At 34.3% G+C, this 19,972-nt stretch overlaps 1 pseudogene; it reads right to left on the bottom strand.

The window, feature by feature from the left end:
• Positions 1–7,730: 7,730 nt before the first annotated feature.
• On the bottom strand, positions 7,731–8,677 carry LOC141509769 (olfactory receptor 2AJ1-like; annotated as a pseudogene).
• Between the last annotated feature and the right edge of the window lie 11,295 nt (positions 8,678–19,972).

Below are 19,972 nucleotides of genomic sequence, written 5' to 3'. Positions count from 1 at the left end.
GGGAAAACATGTGAACAACTGAGTGTCTCAGAAAATTGTCTCATGTAGATTGGAGTCCCAGAGCCTGAAGGAAGTAAGGTTGTCTCCCAGGCAGACCTTAGGAGGAAGCCCATGCTGCATCTGAGTTGTCAATAAATATCTTTTCAGCATTATAATCTAAATACCTCATGATAGTATTTGTCTTGGTTTTAGTTTCTGTACACTCATTTTCAATTGTGTTTTTTTTTTTTTACATTTCTATTTGGAATTTTCTTGGCAAAAATCATTTTAATTGTTTACCATTTTCTTCTTCATCTCATTTCATAGATTAGTAAACTGAGGCAAATAGGGTATAGAAGCTTGGTCAGGTAACACAGTTAATAAGTCTCTGAGGAAAGATTTGAGCACAGGAAAGTGAGTCTTTCATACTTCAGGCTCATCTCAACTGTGCCATCTAGCAGTCTAGTGTCAATATTATAATTCTTAAATCTCAACATTGCACTCTTCTTTTCAGATAGAAGCATTTCATTTTAGATGAAAAGGCATGTGTAAAATCAAAGCTGTTCAAAGTCACTAATTAAGAAAATCCCTAAAATTTAGACAAATATGGTAAAGAATTTTCATATATATACAGACATAAATTTTAAATATCTTTTTGTATTTATTATTATGATATTAATATATTTTATACTATTATATATATACATATTATAATTTGTGTGTATGTTTGCATTAGAACTATAGGGCAGGTAGATGGTGCAGTGGATAGAGTACTGGCCTTCAAGTCTGGAGGATAGGAGTTCTAATACAGTTGGAGACACTGGACACTTACTAGCTGTGTGACATTGGGTAAGTCACTTAACACTGATTGTCTCACATACAGGTCCATCTCCAATTGTCCTGATTCATATATGCCAACTGGATCCAGATGGTTCTAGGGACTTAGCACAGTCCCTTCACTCAAATCTAATTCACGGGCATATTATAACATCTCCTCCCTGATATCACAGAGTTCTTTGAGAAGAAGGATAAGAAACCTCAACATCAAAGCACAACAACAGGACATTAATTCAAGTGATAACCTATGGAATCCTTCTGGTAGTGGGAAAAAACAGATTTGAAGCAATTTAGAATGTGTTCATATTGGAAGTAGATTGATTCCCAGCATCACGAAAGTAAGGACAGGGTTGGTTTGGGGGCCCTCTGGGAATGAGCAAGCTTTGGTTTCAGAAGTAAAAGTAGGGGGCAGCTGGGTGGTATAGTGGATAGAACACCACTTCTGGAGTCAGGAGGATCTGAGTTCAAACCCAATCTCAGACACTTACTACCAACTTAGCTAAATGTCCTTGTACAAGTCAACTAGTTGTCCCAGAAACTTTTAAACATTAAAATGCATAAAAAATGACCTTGGTATTTGAGTGTACTTAATGTCTCATATCAAAAAAAAAAATATTGGATTGTTTGTAAGGACAGATGCTGGTATAAGCAAACCTGTTGGAAATTTAAAAGTGCACTGCAGACCACAAACAGAATGAATGAATGAAGAAATGTTAGGTGAAATAAATCCCTTATGGAGTAATTATGCTTTATTGATTACAGTAATTTCAGTGTAACTTAAATAATAATTCTATTTGTCCTTAAGTAATAATCAATGACATTTTGCATGTGGGCATGGAAACAGACTTTAATTTACTATTTAATGGTCAGGTACCAGTTTTTTTTTTCTTCATTTGGAGAAATGTGTGCCTGTTTCCTCTTCTAAAGATAAAAATAATTACCTGGATCAAGACAATATTTGTATTACTATATGCATGCAAGTGTGTTTAAGGTTATGTTGGTTATGGTTAATAACATTCTTTATATTATTAACTGATGGACAATGAAAATATTTTAATTTTTATAAGGGAATTTTAAAATCATCTACTTGGAAATAATCATCAAAGATATTCTGGGTGAAATTTTAATTCAAAAACTGAGGTACACTACATAGGTTTGTTCTTTACCAAAGATCTTTTTGCATATATATATATATATATATATATGTGTGTGTGTGTGTGTGTGTGTGTGTGTGTGTGTGTGTGTGTGTGTCAATTTTATCTAAGATTGTAATTTTATGATTTTATTTAGAAGGTATATAACTAACTAAACAGTACTATTCAAATGAATTATTGATGTAAGTTTATTTCCAGTATTTTAAAGATAAAAATATATTAAGTAAATATTTAAAAGTCTGGTAAATTTTGCTATAATAAGTATATATTAAGTGGTCTAAAACAACAATAAAAACCTTGAGCTTTCATTGCTATCTTTGTGTTGGAAAAACAACTTGGTCTTTCTAAGGCCTTTTTAGAGTTTTATATGACACATCAATCTGAGTTTGATACGCTCACATTTTGGGTATTGAATTCTATTTTTAGTTCTGAATGAGAACAAGAACTGCCTAGGTGACCTCTGCCTGGATCAAACATTTCATTATGCAAGGGATCATCTCATTAGGTCTATTCTAGTTTTATGTTGCAACTTACTATAACATGTCAGGTGAGCCATTTGGTCTAAAATTCTCTAAATTCTAATGACTAAGCCAGTATTTGTCATTGGCTAATATGTTACTAACTATGTATTCCTGGTTTAATTGAGATCCTACTGTGACTCACAATGCTAGAAGTATATTTAGGTTAAATGATAAACCTTTGTGACATCAGGATATGATTCTCTATCATGAGTCTATTTTTTAAGGGAAGAACAACCAGCATGATTAATTATATAAGGATGGCTCTTTTAAATATTTAATTTAATAATTTTAAAATTGTCTTAAAAAGAGATTCATTTTCTTTTATTGCATTAATTTTTTCTTTTTGTACAAATGATGTTTTTATACATTACTAAAATATTCTTGTTTAAGAGTAAACATAATATCCCCTCCCCACAAAAATATAGTCCTTCATGAGCAATAAAGGAAAGTGAAAAAATAAAAATAAAAAAATGTGCTTCATTCTGCGTTTCAACACCATCAGCTCTCTCCTGGGTGGATCCCATTCTTTAACATAAGTCCATCACAAAAGCTACTTCCGTATTTTTCAGCTGTTGTTGATCACAGATCCCTCCATTTGTACTTCCCCACTACCATATACTAGATTTTGTCTCTCCTTTCATTATGTCCCTCTTCTTAAATGTGCTGTAGGGTAGCTGAGTGGTGCAGCAGACTGATCATTGGCCCTGGGGCCACATACTACCCCTAAGGCCCAGCAACCACCTGGCCCTGTGGTCCTGGACAGGCCATCTAATCCCAGCACCTTGCAAGAAGTAAAAAAGAAAATGTGATATATATGACCACCCTCCCCCCATGGTCCATCCTCTCCTCCATCACTCACATCCCACTCTCTTCCCCCATCCCTTTTCTTTCCTTCTTACTCTAGATATCTATACCCCATTGAGTATATATGCTGTTTCCTCTCCAAGCTTCCTCTAATGAGAGCAAAGCTTCCCTCATTCCAGCTCACCTTCCCTCTTCCATATCATTGAAATAGCTCATTGAAATAAAAAAAATCATACTCTTTGAAATATCTTAGCCTATTCCACTTCTCCTTTCTCTTACTTCCATTACATTTCCCTTTTAACCATTGACTCTGTTTTTACAACATATATCTTCAGATTCAGCTCTCTCCTGTGCTTCATCTATAAAAGCTCCTTCTATCTGCTCTATTAAATGAGAAGCCTCATATGAGTATTATCAGTATCATTTTTCTATGCAGGAATACATGCAGTTCATCATCATTAAGTCCCTCATATTTTACCCTTCTCCTCTGCTCTCTATGATTCATCTGAATTCTGTATTTGAAGCGCTTACTTTCTGTTCAGCTCTGGTTGTTTCAACAGGAACAAGTGAAATTCCTCTGGTTCACTGAAAGTCCATCTTTTCCCCTGGAAGAGTATGTTCAGTTTTACTTGGTAGTAGATTCTTGTTTGTATTCTCCATTCTTTTTCCTTCTGGAATAGTATATTCCAAGCCCTACAAGCCCCCTAATATAGTTGCTGTTAAGTCCTGCGTGAATCTGACTGCAGCTCCATTATATTTAAATTGTGTCCTTCTGGCTGCTTGTAATATTTTCTCTTTGACTTGGGAGTTCTGGAACTTTGCTATAATATTCGTGGGGGTTGTTTTTTTTTTTTTTTTGGATATCTTTCTGGGGGAGATGGGTGGATTCTCTCCATTTCTATTTTTCATTCTGCTTCTAGGCTATCAGGGCAATTTTCCTGTAGGAATTATTTAAAAATGAGGTCAAGGCTCTTTTCCTGCTTATGACTTTCAGGTATTCCAATAATTTTAAAATTATCTTTCCTGAATCTGTTTTCCACATAAGTTGCTTTTTCAATGATATGTGTCACATTTTCTTCTAATTTTTCATTTTTTGGTGTTGAAGTATTGTATCTTGACTTCTCATAAAGTTAGCAGCTTCCTTTAGCTTCATTCTAGATCTTAAGGATTTGTTTTCCTCAGAGAGCTTTCTTGTCTCTTCTTCCATCTGGCCAATTATGCTTTTGTAAAGCATTCTTTTCCTCAATATCTTTTTGAACTGTTTTATCCATTTGACCTATGTTGGTTTTTAACATGTTATTTTCTTCAGCATTTTTTTTGGATCTCCTTGACTAAACTGCTGACTTCTTTTTCATGTTTATTCTATATCTCTCTCATTCCTTTTCCCATTTTTTCTTATATCTCCCTTACTTGATTTTCAAAATCTTTCTTGAGGTCTGTCATAGCCTGAGCCTAATTTCTGTTTTTCTTGGAGTCTTTAGATGCAGAAGCTTGTACTTCCTCTTCTTCAGATTAAGTATTTTGATCCTTCTTGGGATCATAGACAATGTATTTCTCAATGGTGTTCCTCTTTTATCTCTGTGTACTCATTTCCCCAGCCTATGCCTGGTTTAGGGGTGCTTCCTGAGCTTTTATGTATTATTGTGACACCCACCCCACAAGGATTTCAGTGTGTGAAGCTCTGTCTTCCCTCCTGGTCTGTGAATGACCTCAAGTATACCCCTCTGCCATGTTGCTGAGATGGGGGGACCCTTCTGTTCTATGGGGGACCTAGGCTGTAATCTGAATGTGGTCAGAGCCCCAGAGTCCTGGTCCAGGTTCAGAGGACAGACACTCCACTACCTTTGGAAGGCTTTGCACTCAAGGCTCAGTTGCCTGGGGGGGCTCCTTACGGGCTACAGTTACTTTCATTTCTTGGATCTGGTCTAGCAGGGCCACTTGCTGGCTGAGTGCCCTGAGGGATGGGCTTCATGTGTTTGCTATGGCAGAGGTCCCCCCACTCATCTTCCAAGTTGGGCCTGGTGCTCCCAGGGGTGTAGATCATGCCCCTGCTGCCATGAACCACAGCTCCCAGGTGCCCTGGGGCTAGCTCCTGGAGACTGAATTTCCTTCATTCTGGCAGCCGCCCTGTGGAATTGAGCCTTTCCAATATTTTCCAAGTTTCCTTGCTCTGAAGAATTGCCTCACTGGATCCCTCTATGGGTTCTGTTACTCAAAAATATAGTTAGGGTAATAATTTTATGATTTTTGACATCTTATAGAGAGAGCACCTAAGAGAGGCACTTCTCATGTTGCCATCTTGGTTCCACCCAAGAGGTCCATTTTCTGCTAAGAATTTTGATTCCTTTTAAACATTGATAAACTTTTATTATAAATCCTTTATGGAATACACACTGTTCTAAAATGATCATTAAATTTATATATTAGAAGTTCAAGGTGATCTGGCAACTTTTATTGAATTCATTTTGAATTAGAATCCATGTTTTTTATTAAAGTACTCTGATATAAGTCTGCAAGTGGAAATTCACCTTTCAAGTATAAAATGAATTTTAATTGAATGATGCCAAATGCAAAGAACTAAATTGTCTGTATTTCTCAACCAGGGTTGTGGATTACCTGGTTGGGAAGGTACCCAAAATCTTTTTCTAATATTGGACAAAGAAACTTACTTCTCAAGGGAAAAGATTGAATCAAAGTATCTTTTTTTTTCTAGGAACAAATATCTCTACAATTAACCTGAAAATCAGAAAAATCTCTCCATAAGAACAAACCTAGATTGGGCATGATGTATTTGTGAAGTGGAATTTTATTCCCAGGACTTCATCCTTCTAGCTCCTGGCTTTTCTTCTTGCTGTTCCTTATTTTACCCTGAGAGCCATATTTTAATATTTCATGTGAGGTTTATTTCTTTGAGATTACAAGTGATACATCTCAGTCTCAGGACTCGAGCAGATACCATGCTGCCCTGGAACACAGAAACCAGTGTCAATCATATCCTACCTCAGCCCCATGATATTGAGTGTGATCAATCTTGGCTGTACCTAAGACTCCCCCTCAGACTGGACCTGTGGTTAGGGAGAGTTCTGTCATTGAGGCAATGTTTGTGTGTGTGGAGAATAATGAATCAAAAAGACAGGTGTAAGATTTTCTTTGCAGCAGTGAGAGCCCAGTTGAGCTTATGAATATGTAGTAAATCATTCAGGACAGTTAGATGATTAACTTAATTTCTGTTCTCTAGAATGTGTGTAGTAGTGAAGATGGTCAGTGATGGAAATGATTCAAGGCAAATGCAAATACTGAAATGAGAAGGGGAGAAAGACATGAGTATTGTGTTTATTTTGTACAAATGCATTAAGAATAAATATTGAAATGGTAGTACAGTCCATACGGCCAAGGAAATGGTAGTACAGTTCATATGACCAAGGATTTCATGTTCTAATTGATACACAACTGAACAAGAGGTAGGTAGATAATATGGAAAAAGGAGTAGCAGAAGTTGGATGATTGAAGGATAAATTAATAAGATAAAGTGTATATATATATATATATATATATATATACACACACACATATATATATATATATATATTTGTATTTATGTATGTGCTATTTATTTGATATGAAGAGTTTTACCCCATTGGATAGATTATGAAATACTGATGATATAGCATGAACAAACATATTCACTGGGTGAAAAGTTTTGGAAGCAATCTATTCTGTATCACTATAGAGAGGAACTCGCGTAGCAATCATTAATTCAGAATGCTAGTTAATTTGTTTCAGTACTACAAAGGGAAAACCAATGATCACCAGCAATGCACCAACAAAAGTGATCTTTCTATTTATTCATGATAGAACAATTTTATTTTGTTAGTGGAGAGCATAAATCTGCATGTGTTTATGTGCTTGTGTGTATAGGTGTGTTTGTTGACCTGTTTGCTATCATAAAGTAAGACCTGCAAAACATGGAGAAGTTGAATTACACATGGTTGGACAGTGAGGAATTCATTGCTAAAGCTACAGTATGCTTCCAAGAACATGCAGTTGGATGTTATCTAGTATGTTTTCATGAAAATGAAAGATTTGGACACAAACCAGAGAATTTTTGAAGCATCTGAAAATGTTATCTAAAGATTTACGTACTGTCTTCTACATAGGAGATGGTTGTCTTATGGGGAAACTGAAAGATGAATAAAATATTATTCTTAACCTAAATTAAACTAGAATTCATGAAACAAATTCAACAAATATATAGAATGGCAAATTGATTTTCCTTGGAGAGGCAAATATTTGGATGAATTGAGTTGATTTTGGTGTAAATTTAAAGATAATGAGAAACAGCATATGAGTATCAATACTCCTCCCCACCAGAAGTTCCTGAATGCTAATTGGTATAGGTCATTCATGAGCATTTAGTCTAATTTTAAGAAAATTTTCATTTTTGTAAATGTGTCTTTCCTAAAACCTTCTTCAGGGCACATAAGACATCTTTATTTCTGAAGCTGTAGATAATAGGATTGAGCATGGCAATGAGAATTGTATATGAGATGGCTAAGACCTTGTCTTGACCAGGAGTATAATAGGACTTTGGTCTCATGTATGTAAAAATAAACGACCCATAGTAAATAGTAACCCCAGTCAGATGGGAGGAACAAGTAGTGAAGGCTTTTTTCTGTGCCTCCATTGATTTAATATGAAGCACAGTTCAGAAAATCTGACCATAAGAGGCAAGGATGATGGAAAGGGGAATTAGCAGGAAGATTACACCACTCACATTGAGTCCGCTTTCATAGTGTGATGTGTCAGTACAAGAGAGTTTCAACATGGCTGGAACTTCACAGAAAAAGTGGTCAATGGCTCTGGTGCCACAGAAATGGAGAAGTAGTATATAAGTTGAATGAATCATAGAGTTGATTGTTCCCCAATCCAGGATCCAGCAGCCAGAATAACACTGATTCGATGGCTCATAAGGATGGGGTAACTCAGTGGGTGGCAGCTGGCTACATAGCGATCATAGGATATGGCTGCAAGCATAAGACATTCAGAACTAGTAAAGATAATAGAGAGAAAGATCTGGAACCCACAACCTTCAAATGTAATGGAGTTCCTTCCAGAAATGTAGTTACTGGCCATTTTGGGAATGAAATTAGAGATATGCAAGATATCCATGAAGGAGAGATGACTGAGAAGGAAGTATATTGGAGTGTGGAGGCGGATGTCAAGGTAAATAAAAAGTATCAAAACTGTGTTTCCCATTATTGCCACCATAAACACAATGAGAATAAGTGTTAAGAAGAGCAATCCATACTGGTTTGGATCCAATAAGCCTAATAGGATGAAATCTCTACTGAAAGTCTGATTCTTTTCCTTCCACAGCTGCATCATTTAATTTTTCACCATTTCACATATTGTAGAATAGGAGTAAGATTCAATAAATACAAAGATCTGCATGGAAGCAATTGCTATAAAATGAAAACTGGAAACAAAAATCATTGGGTCATCAAGTTCCAATTTAAGGAAATCAATCAAATGAGTTTCCTGAATTAACTGAGTCCTTGTGGCAACCTATTTAAAAGGACTGAAGTGATGAACAAATCATAATGGCTGATAGGTACAATTATACCTTCATGTTCCTTTCCTATTTAATTTTTTAGCTTACTAGGCAACCAGGAAGGTAATCTGCCTCTTAAAGCCTGACCCTTTGTCCTGGCTTGTTAGCAAGAAATATTCTCTTTTGCCATGAAGTGAGCATCAACTAATGGAAATTTGGGGAAAATATATGTAAAATATGCAAACACATTTGATTCAGTAGGATAAAATTCTCTGAGCCAATGAAGGCTTGATTGGCTAATATCATAATCATTATCATTTTTGGAAATGTATTTTATTTTTAATTTGTAAAACAAAGCAAACATTTCCATGATATAGTATATTAAAATGAAAGTTGCAAATCAATTATGTTCAACTTGATTTTCCTTTCAAATATATAGTCTTTTATTTTCTTTTTTGTCTTCTCTCTGCCAAACCTGTCTTATAGATGTCTGCTATTATTAGATTCAAATAGGTATATAGAAAGGAAAGGTGGTGGCTTCCCTTTCTGTTGAGGTGAAAACAGTATAAAAGTCAAGATTTGCACTAAATGAACCTAGCAGAGGATTCACAGACCCAAACTTATTATTAGCAGTAAACACAGTTTGTGGGAGATTGTGCAATAGAAGTTGAAACAAAGAGCTGGCTCCTCTGCCTGCCCTCAGTGACCATCCCTGGAATAAACATGTATTTGTGTGTATGTGTGTGTATGTGTATATATACACAAAACATATATGTGTTTTTCTTTATATAAACACTAAATTATTTTATACAAACTTTTTTATTAGTTCTTTGATTCAGGATGGTTCTTTGTTCACATTTCTATTTTAATTTGTGTATTTATAATAATCAAAATGTCTTAGTCACTCAAAGTCAATCTTAAAACAATACTGTTGTAACATTACACAACTTTCCTCTCTTTGCTCTTCTATTTGAATGTATCTTCCATACTTTTTTAACATCATTGAGCTCATCTTTTCTTACAGAATTATAGTATTCCAACACAAATATGCACCACAGATTTTTAAGCCATTCCCCAATTGATGGGGATTGCAGCAATTTTCAGTTCTTTACCAACACTGAAGGCTGTTATAAACATCCCATTCTCATTTAAAGTAATAACTATTATTTAATTTCCTTATTTAGTATTTTTACTCACTATTTTCTCTCTCAGTGTCTTTTTACCCTCTCCCTCTTACCTTCTTTATGCTCCCAATCCTCTCACTCCTTTTCCCATCCATCCTTCCAATAATATGGTCGTACCCTCTACCCACTCTCTAAATTCTAATCTACACAACCCTCCAAAAATCCTTCCCAGATCCTGTTCTCCAAATCTCCAAAAATCTTAATTTTTGTAGAACTTCAAAAGTCCATTGTCATCTTCTCCCCTAGTTTTCACACAGCTGTACGTACATGTTCAGAAATCTCTTTCATAATTCCATATACACACATTGTTTCTTCTTCAACCTGGATGTGACTTAGGTTTCAAAGTTACCAGTCCTTCAATTCCACCAACTTTCTCTGTGGTAGTTCTCCAATTTTAGCATATAATATTATATATATATATATAAAATATTAAATATATAATATAAAATTAAAACATAATAATAATATATGATACTATAATATAAAATACCCCATTTTAATAGTAAAATAACTTCCTTGTGCTTTTTCCTGTACAATTTTTGTATTAAAGATCATACCAACATGCAAAATTCAGTTCTAATCTATTTTACAAACTAGCTTAGCAATCAGTATACTTTTAAGAATACTGATAAATGGGGTGGCTATGTTGCACAATGGATAGAGCACCAGCCCTGGTGTCAGGAGTACATGAGTTCAAATACGACCTCAGTCACATAATAATTACCTAGCTTTGTGGCCTTGGGCAAGCTACTTAACTCCATTGCCTTGCAAAAAAAAAAACTAAAAACAAAAGAGTATTGATAAATATTTCAATATACATGGATATATAGATGTGTTTTCTTATATACACTTACATAGATATTTGAATGTGTATAATGTACTATAACTCTCAGTTTGATATTAACAAATATCTTTTAGCAAGTCTTTAATGTTTTCTTTATATTTCTTCTGGTTTTTTTATGCCAAATTTTTCCCTTTTGTACAGAGAACTGAACTCTTTTTAAAATTCATCAAATATCCAATTTTCTTCATTCAGGATTATATTCAACTCTTCTTGGATGGAAATTCGGCTCTTTTGCTCTTTGAAATATAATGTTATAAGAATGAGGATCTTTTAGAGAAGAAGAAATTCAGTCTTGTGAACACCAGACTATATTTCCACAGTATTTAAATTGTATTTTTTCCTGTCACTTACAGTGTTTTCTCTATAACCCGGTAACTTTGAAGCTTGGTCATAACATTTGCATAAATTTTCCCACTGGGTCTCTTTCAGATGGTGAATGATAGGTTTTTTTCTAATTCTTCTTTATATTCCTGTTCAAGAACCTGGGTCATTTTTCTTAATAATTTTTTTAATATCATCAGATAATTACCCAATTTTTATATCACCTCTATTTGATTTTTTCTTCAGATAAATTATTTTTTCTAATAATATCTTTTCATATTCTCTTCTATTTTTTTTTAGTTTATTATTTCATGTTGTCTTGTAAAGCCATTTGATTCCTCTTGCCTAATTCTAGTTTTCAAGGAATTATTTTCCTTTTTTTACCTTTCTATTCATTTTTTATTTTTTTTAAATTTATTCTTCCCCTGTTTTTTCTCTCAACCACTCTTATTTGATTTCTGAATTCATTTTAAAGTTCTTCCAAGATTCCTTTTGGAGTCTGTACATACTTAATATTACTTTTTGGGGCAAATATATTTTTTAAAACTTCTATCTTTCTCTCACTAGGACCGTATCTTCTTTGACACCAAAATATCCATCTTTGATACTTACTCATTTTAATTTTTTTCTTCATACCTAATATTATAATCTGGTGTTAAGACCAATTTTGAATAATGTTTCTTTCAGCTACTGATTCTCATCATTATTATATTCTGAATTCCATCCAGAGCCTCAAGTTCAAGGTCCCATCTCCTTCCCTAAACCAAAATTATAATCCTCAGTCAAACTGTCCACAAAATGTTCTTGTTGTCACTTGGCATGTACTCTTTCCTCCGCACTTACAGCCACAGTCTGGGGTCCCTTATGTCTGCACTGCTAGGTTTGATTTTTAGATACAGGGCAGGGCAGGGAGGAGGGAGCTTTGATTTTTTTCCACTCAATCATCTGCTATTAATAGATGAAAGTTTAAGATATGAATGGTATTGAGGCTGCGAGTGAGGTAAATTATGAAATTTCTTGATGTTCAACCTGCTTCCCAGAGGAGATGCCTTTTGGTCCTACTGTTTGTTAGTTGGCCTGGAGGAGGCTACCCTTTACTCAAGTCAGAACTCAAACTCAGCAATTCCTGTCTTGTCTGAGGTCCTCTCAAATTATTCTAGGAGGACAATTACTTTATCTCTTCATTTTTGCATCTCTGCATTCATTTCTTGGTGATTTTCTCTGGGTTTGACAAGACAATCTGCAGAGAATGAAAATATCTTATCTTCTTCACCATCCTCACATAATGACCCTTACATATCCTTATAATTATTTTCATCATCACCAATATTATCATTGTTATTATAGTCATCATTATCTTCATTATCAAAATAATTTTATATCTGTTCTCAGAATCTTTCAGGAGCTATAATTATTAATTTTTATAGCTGAGAGAACTGGCAGATTAATGTCAAAGGAAAAAAGCTGATTGTCTGTCTTTCCTGAATGCAATTCTGCATTTTATTACAACTAAAGTTAGATGTATTCTGGGAAGATGGGAGATTATGTCAGAATTTTCCCAGAATCTGAAGATTTTCTTCACAAATGTATGGAAAATCACTTTGAAATAAATGTAGAACTGCAAAAATAAAGGGTAAAACTCTTGGCCTTTTTAGACTTCTTGAGAAGACCTCAGAAAAGCCTCCAGGGGTTGAGGTTTGGTCTTCGTGAATTTAAATACCTCCAGACTCCAATGAGTCAACAAGCAATGGGCCCTAATGTAAGCAGATAAGACTTCGAGGAATTTCATCTATTATTCCCAAAGTTCACAATCTCGGGAACTTGCACCTCACAACTTTCATCTAATGAACAACATGGAGCTGACGGAAGGAACATAGAAGGACCAGTTACGGCTTCCAGTAGTTAGACCTGGTGGGCCTGTCCAGATGAGATCCCTGATGTTGCTTGTGTTGAGCAGGTACAGGAACCAATATAAGCCTCATGAGTGTGGTGCCACGGGCATCAAGACAATCCAATTGCAAATTAGGTGACTCCTATCTTTGTCCCACTTGATCCTTGGCATCTAGGTAGAGAGGGGAAGATAGGCAGATAAAATACCAGAAAGTTAAGAGGCTTCAGACATTTTCTAGCAGAGTGACCCTGGGCAAGTCATTTAAATGTTTGCCTTGCTTTCTTCTTCAAGTGAAATAAACTACAGAAGGAAATAGCAAGCCTCGTTAATATCTTTTTTTTTTTTTTTGGTTTCTACAAGGCAATGTGGTTAAGTGACTTGTGCAAGGCCACACAGCTATGTAATTATTAACTATTTGAGACTGGATTTGAACTCAGGTCCTTCTGACTCCAAGGTCAGCACGCTCTCCGCTGTATCACCTAGCCACCCTGCTTTTCTAATATCTTTGCCAAAGAAACTGATAAATGGGTTCGTGAATAGCCAGACAGGATTGAGAACTAACCAATCAACAAAGAAGGCCGCAAGAAATTCAAATGTTTTTTGTACAACTTTATTCCATTTAATTTACTGGATTTCAAAGACTTGCAAACTGATCAAGCAATTTTTTAATCAAATATAAACCCTTATGGATAAGTTTAATAGAGATAACTAAGTTTTGCTTATACCTAGTTTATTTGTGACTGACTTAATTGGGAGGACTTTTCATCATATATAAAGACCACTGACATTTCCTCAAAATTTTACCAGAGGTTTTTGGGGACACTGCCACTTTCCCTATACTTATACCGAAGGCTGCTTATTCTCTTCTCAAATATTTATATAGAATACTCTCTTTTTTATGGATTCTCACAAAGATTGTGTAGACCTGAGGAAAAGACTACTTAGGTTCATAACTATATTTCTATTCACAAAAACAAGACTGAAGTTTTCAACTCAGAAAAATCAAATTTGTTCCACAAGTTTTTACTTTTTATATGCTAAGAATTCAATATTTACGTAAATTCTTAAAAATCTTTTATATTCTTTTGGCTATTATCGCTTTTTGAGTGATGTTTATGCTGTCAGCCTACTCTGTAGTAATAGCTACCATTTATACAAAACTTAGTTTATTCTAGGTGCTGAGCTAATTGATGTATAGTTATAATCACTTTTGATCCTCACAGTAATCCTTAGAGGGCTATGATTATCCACAATTTCCACATGACAAAAATTAAGGAAGACAGAGTTCAAATGAACTGTTCAGGATCACACAACTAATAGATATGTGAACTGGATTTGAACTCAGATCACCCTGATTCTAGGCCTACCACTATCTATTACAACACTTAACCAACTTATTCAAAGGACCACAGTCATGCTTAAACCCTAAAAGGAAATTACAAAGGAGATTCCTGCATTACTATTATTGCTCGCAACAGGTCATTAGTCTTTTCTGACCCCTCTTTCCAAATTCAACGTATTGAGTGATATTTGCAGTGGAAATTTCTTCTCATTTGAATTCTTTCTGTTAAGAAATCACACTGGTTTAGCTATTATTGCATAGGGAAAAAAAGGTGGCCCCTGAACTTGTCTTTGGTCTTCTGGCCCCTCTTCCCATATTCACCTTATTAAGTGTTATTTGCAGTGGATATTTATTCTCATTCTAATTCTTTCTTCTACAAGTCCACTTGAAAAATGAATCTTCTGTAAGGCAAAAATGTTAAATGAAATTTTAGCAATGAGACTACAGCAAGCTATTGCTAGAATAACACATCGTGATCAGGAGGGATTTATATTAGGTAGGAAGGGATGGTTCAATATTAGGAAACCACTCAGCAACACTGAACATATCAATAGTAAAGCCAATAGAAATCATACGATTATCTCAATAGATGTTGAAAAAGGCTTTGATAAAATGACAGCATCCATTCCTATTAAAACCACTGGAAAGTTTAGGAATAAATGAAGTTTTCCTTAACATGATAAATAATATCTATAAAAGAATCAACAAATATTTTATGTAATTGGAATGAACTTGGAGCATTTCCAATAAATTCAGGGATGAAACAAGGATGCCCATTTCCACCATTACCATTCAATTTAGTATTAGAAATGATAGCTGTGGGGCAGCTAGGGGACAGTGGATAAAGCACTGGCCCTGGAGTCAGGAGTACCTGGGTTCAAGTCCGGTCTCAGACACTTCATAATTACCTAGCTGTGTGGCCTTGAGCAAGCCACTTAACTCCATTTGCCTGGCAAAAACCTAAAAAAATATTTAAATAGACAATGAGGAAGCAAAGCATTGACTCTTTGTAAATGATACAATGGTATACTTAGAGAGCCTGAGAAAATCATTTAAAACACTCCTGGAAACACTTAACAAATCCAGCAAAGTAGCAGGATATAAAACAAACCCACATACATCAACAGCATTTAAATATATGAACAAGTAAGCCCAAGAGAAAGAGATAGAAAGAAAAATTCCATTTAAAATAACTACAGATAACATTAAATACTTGGGAATCTTCCTCCCAAGACAAACCCAGAAACTGTATAAGCACAATTATATAACACTTTTTTTTAGTGTTTTGCCAGGTGAATGGGGTTAAGTGGCTTGCTCAAGGCCACACAGCTAGGTAATTATGAAGTGTCTGAGGGCAGATTTAAATGCGGAGCTCTATCCACTGTGCCACCTAGCCACTCCTATATAACACTTCTAACCCAAATAGAGTCAGATATAAGGAATTAGAAAAATATCAATTGCTCATGTTAGGTTGAACTAATATAATACAAAAGACAATTTTTCTCAAATTAAATTAATCATTCCATGCCACCTCAATATAATTATTTCCATTTTGTTTTGTTAATTCTATTTGTTATCCAACATATCTGACATATACCAATTCTCTTCTCATTTGAACTATTCATGTCATATTGACATAATCTTATGATCAAATCAATGTCTTTGATCTTGTTATTCTTTTTTCATTAACCACTTTTTTCCAACATATATTCTCTATTTTTATAGATTCTCACAAATTTGCATGCAATGGGCACACACACACACACACACACACACACATACACACATATATATATATATATATATATATATAAATTTATTGTCTGATTTCTGACCTATAGGTTTAGAAACTAGGTGACATTCTCATTCTTTTTCAGTCCAAAAATCTCATTTTTTCCTTCATAGCACCCTTTGGTTTTGTTGGCATTGTGTGCCATATTTGAAAATTCTCTTTTCTCTGACTCTTCATTTCCTTGTCTGCCTTCAAATGCCAAATGAAACCCTATCTTCTACAGGACAGATTTTCTATTATTTTATTTTAATGCTTTCCCTGGTTGACCATTCCCTGTCATTTGCATGTTAGTCAAAATTGTCTGCTACTGGTTAAGTAATAGAGAAATGGATCAGTGAATTAGAATAAGTTCAAAAGAAACTGCATTAGTCTGTAAACTCCTTGAGGGTTAAGATTAGCTTTTGCCCTGCTTTGGATTCCAAGCACTTAGCAAAATCTGTGTTATATAGTTCATATTATTGATTATGGTTCTCAAGCTTTTCAAAATTGTTCTTTACAATGTTATAAAAATCTATACATATTTCCCATCTTTACACTCAATTCTTTCTGGCAGTTAATGAAAATCATTCTACCTTTCTCTGAATCCACCTCTTTCATTTTTTTATGATGAAATAATATTGTTAAATTATTGTGCCTTCATATATATATATATATATGTATATATATACATATATATATATATATATATATATATATATATAAAACAAGTCTGAGCTATGTTGGTAGATGGAGTGATAGATGGATAGATGGATAGATAGATGATAGATAGAAGATAGATAGATAGATAGATAGATAGATAGATAGATAGATATCTCAGGCTACCAAAACTCCTTGACTTCATGAAATCCCAAGGTTATAGATAACATAAGTAGTGTACAAATATAAATTGTGTAAAATTAATCAGGCAGTCATTAATTGTTATTTTCAAAGTATAAATGTTGAAATAGTTTACTTACAAAGTAACCTACATCTATCCTCCATATATCCATAATTGGTAACTTCTCAGTTTTGGACACAAGATCACCCTAGACAGTCTTCTTGAAATGGTCACCAGATAACCTTATATTTACCAACGTAATCACACACAGACACACATACGAACACACACAAATTCACAGATACATAAAGAAAAAAGGGTGAGTTGGATATGATAAGAAAAGATTTCTCTATTTTACTTTATTTCTCTAATAAAGTGGTTTGGGAGTTCTGTTTATTGAATAATGAGGGATATTTTAATTTACGATATGTCATCTTTGTTACTTTTGTCACCTTTGAACTAGAGGCAATAATGAATAATAAAATGTGGATAGAGAAATGAGAGCTCATAGTGGGTTTTGACAAACTGCTCAGTAATGCTGATAAATTGTAGTTACAGTATTTATTTGATCAAATGAAACCAGTCAATGAAGATAACAAAGTAATGATATCAAAATGCTGTTCTAACATTTTGGATAGCATCATGTTGATTCTTTGTGATTTTTGCTTTCTTTTCTAGATGTTTATTTAGGACTCCATATATACATACAGACACAAATCCATATATATGAACAAAATATATAATACACACATATATGCATGTATGTATTTTAAATTTTTACCTGGATTTAATGTCAAGCTCAAACTTTTATAGGTTCTAGATTCCACATTCTTCCCTTGCTTTTGAAAATTTTCTCAGTACTTGCCTTCTTCTAATTATCTAATACTTAGCCAATTCACCACAATATTTCCTATGTCATTGGCATTTGCCCAACAAACATAACTTCCAGTTTGCTCTTAGCTGGGGATATAAGTCATTGGAGAGTCACTAGAGAGAGCATAGTGGAAATACTGCCTCAAACACTGTCTCTGTAATTGCCTTGTTAGTGATCCTTATATTAGCGACCAGATGAAATCATTTCACCTCAATGAGGTTATTTTCTGCACTACGAATTGAAGAAAAAATACCTCACTGAGTTGGGATGAGCAACCCACACAATGTAAGGAAAACACTTTGATATCCTTCTAGAACTATATTAATATTTTGTTATAGGGATTGCTCAGTATTTTGTTACAGGGATTGCTCAGTATTCTGCTATCACTGAAAGTCTGTCCAGGTTCACGTTTATTTCTTCCATGACACCATCTTTCTATCCCATCCTCTCCCATCCAGATTTCCTTTGTCCTTTCATCTGTCCCAATATTGGGGTATTTTCCTATCAGCCCTATCTTCTCATCATATGGTCAAAGCTGCAGCTTGAATATTTGACCTTCCAGTGAATAGCTTGAATTAATTTCACTAAATATTGACCACTTTGATCTCCTGGAGTCTCTCAAAAGTCTTATCTAGCACCCTGAGTCAAATGCATCAGTTCTGCAGCACTCAGCAAAAATCACACTTCATCATTGTTTTTCCTCACATGCTGCTCCTACGATAGCACTTTCTTAGGCTACAAGACAGTTTGGATTCTTCCCTCTTATCCCTTATTAAAACCCATTTTCATGGGAGTAGCTGTAATTCATTTATGAAAAAGTATACATAAATATAAGTTGAAATGTCACTTTCAGCACTTTTCGAATAAATTTTGAGAGGTATAGAATGTATTCATTGCAGGGATCAGTCTAAATGTTGATTTTTCTAGAATGTAATGTTCTTAGTTATATTAAAATGAAAAGATTTTTTTAGAAATATTGACATAATATATCATGACAAAATAATGGTATACCATTCTATTAGACTTGAGAGGACTTTGTATTTGGGGTCAAGAAGGAGTGACTTCACATTACCTTATCAAACTCATATTACTTATGCGACTCTGGAAAAACTATTTCAGTCTGCTTTATCACTGTTGCAAATCCAATTTGTAAATCTCAGTGGTAAAATTAATAAAAATTATGGTCTTACACTGGTTTTTTTCCTTAGGTTCTCCGAGTTTTATGATGTTATTCAAAAAATAATCAGATAATCCATATGAATAAGTATAACTGGATTATTAAAACTTACCAAATTAACTGTTGTTTGACATAATCGATCAAGTTCAAAGGTTGCTTAGGTACTAAATTTTACATATTCTGTGGAAATGGATAAAAAGTCCAGCCTGTCTAATTCAGAATAGGCCATATTAGTACCCAGAACTTCCAGGGATATTCCTGGTTTCTAAATACTCTTTGAAGATGAGCTTGAGTTCAGCCCTTAGATTGAGCTGGTCTGCATCTGATTAGAATGCGTATGTGCTCAAAGGACTTGGTTGATTGACATAGCAACTTCTTCTCCTAATTCATCCTGGTATGTCCATTTCTTCTTATTGCTGTTTGGCAATAGTTAAGTTCAATTAGTTTGGATCTAAAGAATTCTAAAATACACAGTCGACTTGATCAATTGATGGAATTAAGCAGTAAATTGTTCCTAGAGTTATTATTTCAGCAAATTAAACATCTGTGATTCTTCAAATTTAATAAAATAAAATAAAGACTTCTTAGTGTGACATATAAGGTCACTAAAATTGGGGTTCTCATTTCTCTACACAGTCTCATTTCACAATACTCTTCTCAATGCCCTCTACATTATCACAAGGATTAAATCATGAAGTATTTCTTAAAAGGTTACATTATGCAATATACTGAACTTTGGAAAGGGATACACAGAAAATGGACAAAGTGCACCTCTCCTGTCCACCATGAATTTCCTTTCCTCCCTCTCTGTGCATGAATTCAGAGACCACTCAAAGCTGGTTCTCCATAAGTGGAAATTTATTACCTCTGTCAAATTCTAACTA

The sequence above is a fragment of the Macrotis lagotis genome, chromosome 1 (genome assembly GCF_037893015.1).
Source record: "Macrotis lagotis isolate mMagLag1 chromosome 1, bilby.v1.9.chrom.fasta, whole genome shotgun sequence".
NCBI classification, from domain to species: Eukaryota; Metazoa; Chordata; class Mammalia; order Peramelemorphia; family Peramelidae; genus Macrotis; species Macrotis lagotis.
Note: the sequence above shows the minus strand (reverse complement) of the source record. Positions and strands in the feature narration are given on the sequence as shown.